Source organism: Cyprinodon tularosa, unplaced genomic scaffold, assembly GCF_016077235.1.
Source record: "Cyprinodon tularosa strain WSP-4 unplaced genomic scaffold, ASM1607723v1 ctg5, whole genome shotgun sequence".
In the NCBI taxonomy this organism is placed as follows: Eukaryota; Metazoa; Chordata; class Actinopteri; order Cyprinodontiformes; family Cyprinodontidae; genus Cyprinodon; species Cyprinodon tularosa.
The window spans coordinates 2336645-2346040 of record NW_024039229.1 but is presented as its reverse complement, the minus strand read 5'-3'; positions in this window follow the sequence as shown (position 1 = coordinate 2346040).

The following is a 9396-nucleotide window of genomic DNA, read 5'->3' as shown; positions in this document are numbered from 1 at the left end:
GTCTGTACGTCTCAGGTGAGATGTCAAACTTTGCTAACAAAGCAGCCTTCAAGTCCTTGTAGCAGTGAGCACGTTCCTCATCCATGGCCGCATAGGCCTCCAGTGCCTTCCCAGAAAGGAGTGGAATGAGACGGCAGGCCCATTCACTCTGTGGCCACCTCCAGGTCTTGGCAATGCGCTCAAACCGCAGCAGATAGTTTTCAAGATCTTCTCCTAACTGATAAGGAGGAATCTTTGGATCAGTGGTGTAACTTACTGACTGAGGTTGATGGCTGTGATAACTGCCGTCGTCGTCATCATCATCATCATCACCACCATTATCATCGTCGTTGTCATCATTTTGTTCTGCGCCACCTCCTGACTGAACGTGAGGACGTGGTACTTGTTGTGGTTGCTGCAGGGACATCCTAAGATTTCGCAGTTCCTTTAGCAGTCCTTTCTCTCGCTTTTGCTGACCTGCCATAAAGTCCTTCATCAAAGTGAGAAACTCACGGCCAGATGCACTTGGTCCAGTGGGGTCAGGCTTTGGTCCACCATCCTCATCTGACACATCCGTCGTTGGCATACTCTCCCATGCTCTGTCAGCCACCTCTTCTTCCATCTTTGATTGTGATCGAAGACCAGACCGTTGCTTCAGTGGACGAGATCCTCTTCTCCGGCTCGCCATAATCCCACTTCTGACACCATATGTGACGGGGTTCTATTATGACTTGGTCAAACACATAAATGACTGGCCAATGCCGGAGATAAGCTTAGTGATTGTTTTTTTATTCAGTGATTTTTTTCTTCTGGTGAACAAAGACGGTTGGTGCAAAAATATTTACATGGACACAGTGGCACGGGAAGGGGGGTGCTGCGGGGGCTGCAGCCTCCCTCGTCATAGCATCAGCCCCCCATGGTGGGGGGCTGTGGAGTAACATAATATTGTACTTAAAAACATGAAATTATTTATGTATTTATTTTTAAAAAGACTATGTTTGATATGGGATTAAAATGATGGGCTGTGTATAAGATATAAACTAATGATTCATTATTTTAATATTTCATAAAAAACTAGGCTACTCCCCCAGAAGCCTCACATTCATTTAGGCATGGCTAGCAATAGGCAGCAGAAACGTATTTCTGAATATTTCGAGGTAAGAAATGGTTTTAATTCCCCTATACTGCCGCATTTAGCGTTATTTATGTGCCTATTCATCTTAGTCCTGTGGCTGAAGAAGTCTACGCTAGAATAAGGCTGCATGTCACTAAATTTTATGTCTGTATTAAGCTATTTAGTGATAAAATATGAAATTAGTTAATTTTTTTTTGTGTGTGTGTTTTTTGTTTCAGATATGAAATCATTCCCCATATCCATAGTCGAATGGACTTTCAAGACGTTCAATGCTCAGTTTAGGCTATATTTAGGCCATGTTTTATTCAAGTATTCCTGATCCTGTTGATTGGGAGCTGTTGTTTGTTTCGAATGATTAAAAGAGAAAAAATAAAATTTAAAATGTTCATGCTTTGTTACGATGCATTTTAAATGGCAGTTTTTGGCGACAAATGTAGGCCTACAATATTATGTTAAAAACGTCAGCCACAGCCCTCAACATAATGACGTCATGTGTTTTCCAACCCAGCCATCAGCCCCCCTCGCTTGAAACAGCTTCCAGCGCGCCTGCATGGACATCCAAGGCAGGTTAAAATCAGAAAAAGAGCAGTACCTTCAAAAAAAATCAGAATCCATCACCTTCAGTGTGACATCTCAGGAGTCCAGCCACAGACTGACTCCCTGTGGAACAGAGGCCTGCTTTTAAAGCTATAGGCTCCACCCACAGAAAAAAATAAAATAAAAACTAAACAATTACTTCTAATTCACTAAGTAAACAAAAATAATGATTTTGATAATGATGACAATAATAATAATAATAATACCATACTAAAGAGAGAAAAACAAAAATAAACTTGTAATCAAAAATACAATACTCAATTTAATACAACACACTCTGTACGTTCTGATGACATCACTACGTCATCACGTGACTGCCTCCCGGCGCGCTACAATCCGGAAATAAACCTGTTTGAAAAATAGAAGCAGAAAATATACTTGGTTGAAAATAAGCAGGTTAGAATAAATGTTAAATGAAAACCGGACCATCGCGTGTGCACCCACGATGAAAGGCGCCAGCCCAACCTGCAACAAAAGTAAGTGATTGCGTACGTGTGTGTATGCGTGTGTGTGTGTGTATGTTTGTGCGCATGCTGACACTGACTTATTCCTAAGTCCCAGCTGATGACGGCTCCTCCGTCACAATATATAAATATGTATATATACATATTTATATATATATATATACATAATTTTATTTATATATATATACATATTTATATGTATATATAAGCCTTTTTTGTCAGTATTTCATATTTTATTATAACAATAATATTCATATTATAAAAGTATGTATGTAAATATAAATAAATTAGGACTGTGAACTAATTAATCACACCCAAATAAAAGTGTTTATATATATATATATATATATATACATACATATATATATATACATACATATTAATATATACATACATATATATATATATATATATATATATATATATATATATATATATATATATATATACATATTTATATATATATATATATATATATATATAGGTATCTATATCTATATAGATATCTATATAGATATAGATATCTATATAGATATATCTATATATCATGTTGCCATTCAGTACACTGAGTTTTAATAGCATATATTGATTTAACATAAATACCTTGTGCATGTGTATATTTATTGCACCTGTATGTTCTATTCAATGTTCTTTTCATATGAAATTCCATGGTTATAATTATTCATAAGTGTGCAGTATCATAACTACATGTCTGACTTTTGTTTAACAAACCAAACAGTTAGACAATTGAGGAAGTTATGGTTATTTAAGTACATGCGCCTTTAAAACACGCAGGCTGCGTCTCAATTCGCAGGCTGCGTACTTGGTAGTACGCATTTTGAGGCCGGTGACGTCACAACGCTGCGCGGAGGCCGTCCCATTTGGCAAAAATTCTGAGGACGCTTAAAATGCAGCCTTAAAATGCGTCCTCCTTTTCCCCGAATTCTGAGGATGCATCGCTACCGTCCTTAGTGGCCTCGCCTCCCACTAGATTTCCCGAGGTGCTTTGCGCGCTTCTTTTTTTTTTTAGTAGTTGAAGAAGAAGAAGAAGAAAGTCGGATTTTCTTGAAGTTACGGACAACCGAAAGCAGCAGCAGCGCCGGCAGTAGTGCGGAGAACACCTTTAAATGTAAGTAGTTTGTTTTTTTTTGTTTTTTTAATGAACATCTATTAAAATACATGACGGTAACGGAGCCACCAGGATGTGTAGGAGCAGCTAAAGCTAAAGCTTAAAGCTAACCTGTTGATACGTGATGCTCATCAACAATTAAAAGCCTTCATACAAATGTCACTATTTTTCATTTTAACCTACATCTTACTGTACTGATAGCCGTATCCCTCTCTAATCAGATCTATTTATTCTCAAACAGTTTATTACAAAGGATTAGAGCTGTTAAAGCTTAATGCAGCTGAAGAAATAACATTAGTCCAGCTGTACTGGGCTGTCAATACTGCAAACGTTTTGTTTTAATACTCAATAATGTATAGTTTATTTACAGTACAGTAAAATAAGGTTTAAAGTATAATTCACTTGAAGAACAATACCAGTGTAATTATACAGAACAGTCATTTTGCCTGTTGACTTAACAGAAATATGCTTTACATGTCATTTTATTCCAGGGAGCAGACAGAGGAGTGGATAAAATGACCACCTCATCATCGGGGCCAAAAATACTGCTGCAGTCGGATGGAGCGAAGAGTTGAGGCAGAATTCCATCTACATGTTGCATTTCTATGTAAAAGTCACACAAGTTAAAAGAAGTCCTGTTCAAACACCAACGTACAAATATATAATAATTTGATCACATCAAATGATGCTCAGATGCCACTTTTTGTAAGTATGTATGTATGTATATGGGTGTGTGTAGGGAAATTACATCTTTCATTTATTATTTTCATGTTAATTTCCACTTTGAGTAAGCTTGAAAAAGTAATCTCCAGGTTACCATTCCAAAGTCTTTTTCTGTAGAATTTCATTAATCCATCCAAATCATGAAACCTTCCTTTTTTCTAGCATCTGTTGATACAAATGGTTTTCCTCTACTTTAGGAATGCAAAGATCCAGGGCAGCGGGTCAGTGGGAATCCTACTGCTGCCACCTGGCCCTGGTTTGTCCTCATGGATGAGGTATTAGGACAGAGGCCCTCTATTACCCCACCTGTCCTAATTGCCTCCATCCCTGAGGACACACCAGTGCCAGGTGCTGCAGAGGCTGAGCAGCATCAGGGTGAAGATGAGGAAGAGAATGAGGATGAGAGGCCAGGAGAGAGGAGGGAAAGGAGGAAGAGAAGAAGGAGTGACGAGTTGGTGGATTTAATCAGGGAGGATATCAGATGGCAGAGGGAGGCGGGAAAGGATGGACAGATTATTTCAGTTATTGGAGAGGATGGTGGACAGATGTTATTATTTTTTTGGTGTTTTTTTTTTTTTTTTTAACAAGTTGAAGTTCTGTGTTGCTGTTATGGTTAAATTAAATTATTAAATTGTTTATAAAAGTTATTGCTGTCTGTGTGTTCTTAAAGTCTTTTAACCTTTTTACATTATCTATTTCATCACTTCTTTATAATTTAAGTAAACTTAGAACAACTTCTCAGTGACATCAGTTTATTTTTAGAGAAGCAAGTATTTACAATAAACTATTAAAAACATTTTTAACTATTGACATTAGATTTTAAAATTAACTAATACAACTATTTACAGAAGATATACAGTAAATATTACTAGAGAACATATATATACAATTGTCACTGAGCAGGAGTCCCTGGTGGGGCTGCTGGACTGGATGGGATGCCACACAGATGAGCTTGGAGTCTTCTGACTGCGAGTGGGACATCATCTGGGGGGTGGGGGGCGCCTCTCTCCACTGCTGATCCAATCGACGGCTGCCATGTTACTAAAAATGTTCAAGAAGACGCAGAAAATAATGACTTTACTAAAACTGTTTTTATAACCCTGAAATGAGAACAGCTAAAATGTGATTCTACTTGCCATCTAAATGTAACGGTGGTCCGGTAGACCCTCCTCCAGGGCAGACACCTCGGCAGACAGCTGGTCCCTCCAGTGAGCACCACTGACTGCCTCCAACACGTTCTCCCCCTCCTCATCCTCTGGCATGTCGTCCTGCTCTTCATCCTCTGGGGCTGTTATGACCTGTAGAAAAAAAAAGACAAAAATATTTATTTTTATTCAGTCATCTATCTTTTTTTCCTTATCTTTATTACATGATTTATTAGAAATTAAATTTTACTTCATCTAGATCCACTATTTAACTTAGTTTTTTCGTTTTTATATTTTGATTTTTTTTCCTGTATTATGTTTATATATATATATAAAATCAGGCAGTAAGGGGATAACAATTTAGACAAAAATGATTTATTTCTCAACAGTTTGGCTTCTCAACACAACATTAGTGAAAGTAGTGATTTAAGTCAGTTATTTACAGGGTTTGTACACAGTTAACTATTCAATTCAATTTACTAAAGTTACAAACAAATAAATCACAAACTTACAAATAAATATAAAATTTGATATTTAAACCTATTCATCAATCTGCTGACAAGCGTTTGTTTAATAACTGGTATATTCTGATCATTAGCAGGCCCTGTGGGTTAGAATAATAGACCGCGGTGAAGTTAGTTTTACGTTGGATATTCGACAGACATTCAAACCGCTTCTTCCTCCGGTTAATTCTCTTCTCCCCCACGGGAAAACCTCTCCTTTTCTCCGGGTACACTGCGATCGGAGGAAGCCGCTCCAACACTTCCAGTGCACCCTTATTAGAGAATTTACAGTAAAAACACGGCGAGTGAAAACGGCTACATTGTGTACCAACTTCCTGTTTTCAAAATAAAACTGTAGGCTTACATTTGAAGCCCAGAAGCTGTCAGACTAGAATATTTATATTTGTTGTATTTACAAAAACATTATACATGTTTAGAGATTTCATATTTAAACTAAATGCTGTATCTCATTAAACCAGTCTAGTACCATGATTTCTCATAAATTTTGTGTCAATCCATCACAGAAACTGGAACATATTCAGCAAAACTGCCAATATCTACACATAGATACCTGGAAGCAATTGAGCAAAAATGCTAATATTTCCACATAAAAATTAATAAAAAAAATTAGAAATTTAAAATGAAAAAATAAAGGGCGTAACTTTTGTAGACGATGGAGTGCTGTTATTCAATATTGATTTTGAGTCAATTGATCACATTACCTGGAAGCTATTGAGCAAAAATGCTAATATTTCATAATAAAAATTTATAAAAAAATATTAAAAACTTAAAATGTAAAAATAAAGGGCGTAACTTTTGTAGACGATGGAGTGCTATGATGCAATATTGATTTTGAGTCAATTGATCACATTACCTGGAAGCTATTGAGCAAAAATGCTAATATTTCCACATAAAAATTAATAAAAAAATATTAGAAATTTAAAATGTAAAAATAAAGGGCGTAACTTTTGTAGACGATGGAGTGCTATGATTCAATATTGATTTTGAGTCAATTGATCACATTACCTGGAAGCTATTGAGCAAAAATGCTAATATTTCCACATAAAAATTAATAAAAAAATATTAAAAACTTAAAATGTAAAAATAAAGGGCGTAACTTTTGTAGACGATGGAGTGCTATGATTCAATATTGATTTTGAGTCAATTGATCACATTACCTGGAAGCTATTGAGCAAAAATGCTAATATTTCCACATAAAAATTAATACAAAAATATTAGAAATTTAAAATGAAAAAATAAAGGGCGTAACTTTTGTAGACGATGGAGTGCTATGATGCAATATTGATTTTGAGTCAATTGATCACATTACCTGGAAGCTATTGAGCAAAAATGCTAATATTTCATTATAAAAATTAATAAAAAAATATTAAAAACTTAAAATGTAAAAATAAAGGGCGTAACTTTTGTAGACGATGGAGTGCTGTGATTCAATATTGATTTTGAGTCAATTGATCACATTACCTGGAAGCTATTGAGCAAAAATGCTAATATTTCCACATAAAAATTAATTTAAAAATATTAGAAATTTAAAATGAAAAAATAAAGGGCGTAACTTTTGTAGACGATGGAGTGCTATGATTCAATATTGATTTTGAGTCAATTGATCACATTACCTGGAAGCTATTGAGCAAAAATGCTAATATTTCCACATAAAAATTAATAAAAAAATATTAAAAACTTAAAATGTAAAAATAAAGGGCGTAACTTTTGTAGACGATGGAGTGCTATGATTCAATATTGATTTTGAGTCAATTGATCACATTACCTGGAAGCTATTGAGCAAATATGCTAATATTTCCACATAAAAATTAATTAAAAAATATTAGAAATTGAAAATGAAAAAAAAAAGGCCGTAACTTTTGTAGACGATGGAGTGCTATGATTCAATATTGATTTTGAGTCAATTGATCACATTACCTGGAAGCTATTGAGCAAAAATGCTAATATTTCCACATAAAAATTAATTAAAAAATATTAGAAATTTAAAATGAAAAAATAAAGGGCGTAACTTTTGTAGACGATGGAGTGCTATGATTCAATATTGATTTTGAGTCAATTGATCACATTACCTGGAAGCTATTGAGCAAAAATGCTAATATTTCCACATAAAAATTAATAAAAAAATATTAAAAACTTAAAATGTAAAAATAAAGGGCGTAACTTTTGTAGACGATGGAGTGCTATGATGCAATATGGATTTTGAGTCAATTGATCACATTACCTGGAAGCTATTGAGCAAAAATGCTAATATTTCCACATAAAAATTAATACAAAAATATTAGGAATTTAAAATGAAAAAATAAAGGGCGTAACTTTTGTAGACAATGGAGTGCTATGATGCAATATTGATTTTGAGTCAATTGATCACATTACCTGGAAGCTATTGAGCAAAAATGCTAATATTTCCACATAAAAATTAATTAAAAAATATTAGAAATTTAAAATGTAAAAATAAAGGGCGTAACTTTTGTAGACGATGGAGTGCTATGATGCAATATTGATTTTGAGTCAATTGATCACATTACCTGGAAGCTATTGAGCAAAAATGCTAATATTTCCACATAAAAATTAATAAAAAAATATTAAAAACTTAAAATGTAAAAATAAAGGGCGTAACTTTTGTAGACGATGGAGTGCTATGATTCAATATTGATTTTGAGTCAAGTGATCACATTACCTGGAAGCTATTGAGCAAATATGCTAATATTTCCACATAAAAATTAATTAAAAAATATTAGAAATTGAAAATGAAAAAAAAAAGGCCGTAACTTTTGTAGACGATGGAGTGCTATGATTCAATATTGATTTTGAGTCAATTGATCACATTACCTGGAAGCTATTGAGCAAAAATGCTAATATTTCCACATAAAAATTAATTAAAAAATATTAGAAATTTAAAATGAAAAAATAAAGGGCGTAACTTTTGTAGACGATGGAGTGCTATGATGCAATATTGATTTTGAGTCAATTGATCACATTACCTGGAAGCTATTGAGCAAATATGCTAATATTTCCACATAAAAATTAATAAAAAAAATATTAGAAATTTAAAATGAAAAAATAAAGGGCGTAACTTTTGTAGATGATGGAGTGCTATGATCCAATATTGATTTTGAGTCAATTGATCACATTACCTGGAAGCTATTGAGCAAATATGCTAATATTTCCACATAAAAATTAATAAAAAAAATATTAGAAATTTAAAATGAAAAAATAAAGGGCGTAACTTTTGTAGATGATGGAGTGCTATGATCCAATATTGATTTTGAGTCAATTGATCACATTACCTGGAAGCTATTGAGCAAAAATGCTAATATTTCCACATAAAAATTAATAAAAAAAATATTAGAAATTTAAAATGAAAAAATAAAGGGCGTAACTTTTGTAGACAATGGAGTGCTATGATCCAATATTGATTTTGAGTCAATTGATCACATTACCTGGAAGCTATTGAGCAAAAATACTAATATTTCGTAATAAAAAATAATAAAAAAATATTAAAAACTTAAAATGTAAAAATAAAGGGCGTAACTTTTGTAGACGATGGAGTGCTATGATTCAATATTGATTTTGAGTCAATTGATCACATTACCTGGAAGCTATTGAGCAAAAATGCTAATATTTCCATATAAAAATGAATTAAAAAGTATTAAAAACTTAAAATGTAAAAGTAAAATGCATCTTGATCACTATGAAACAA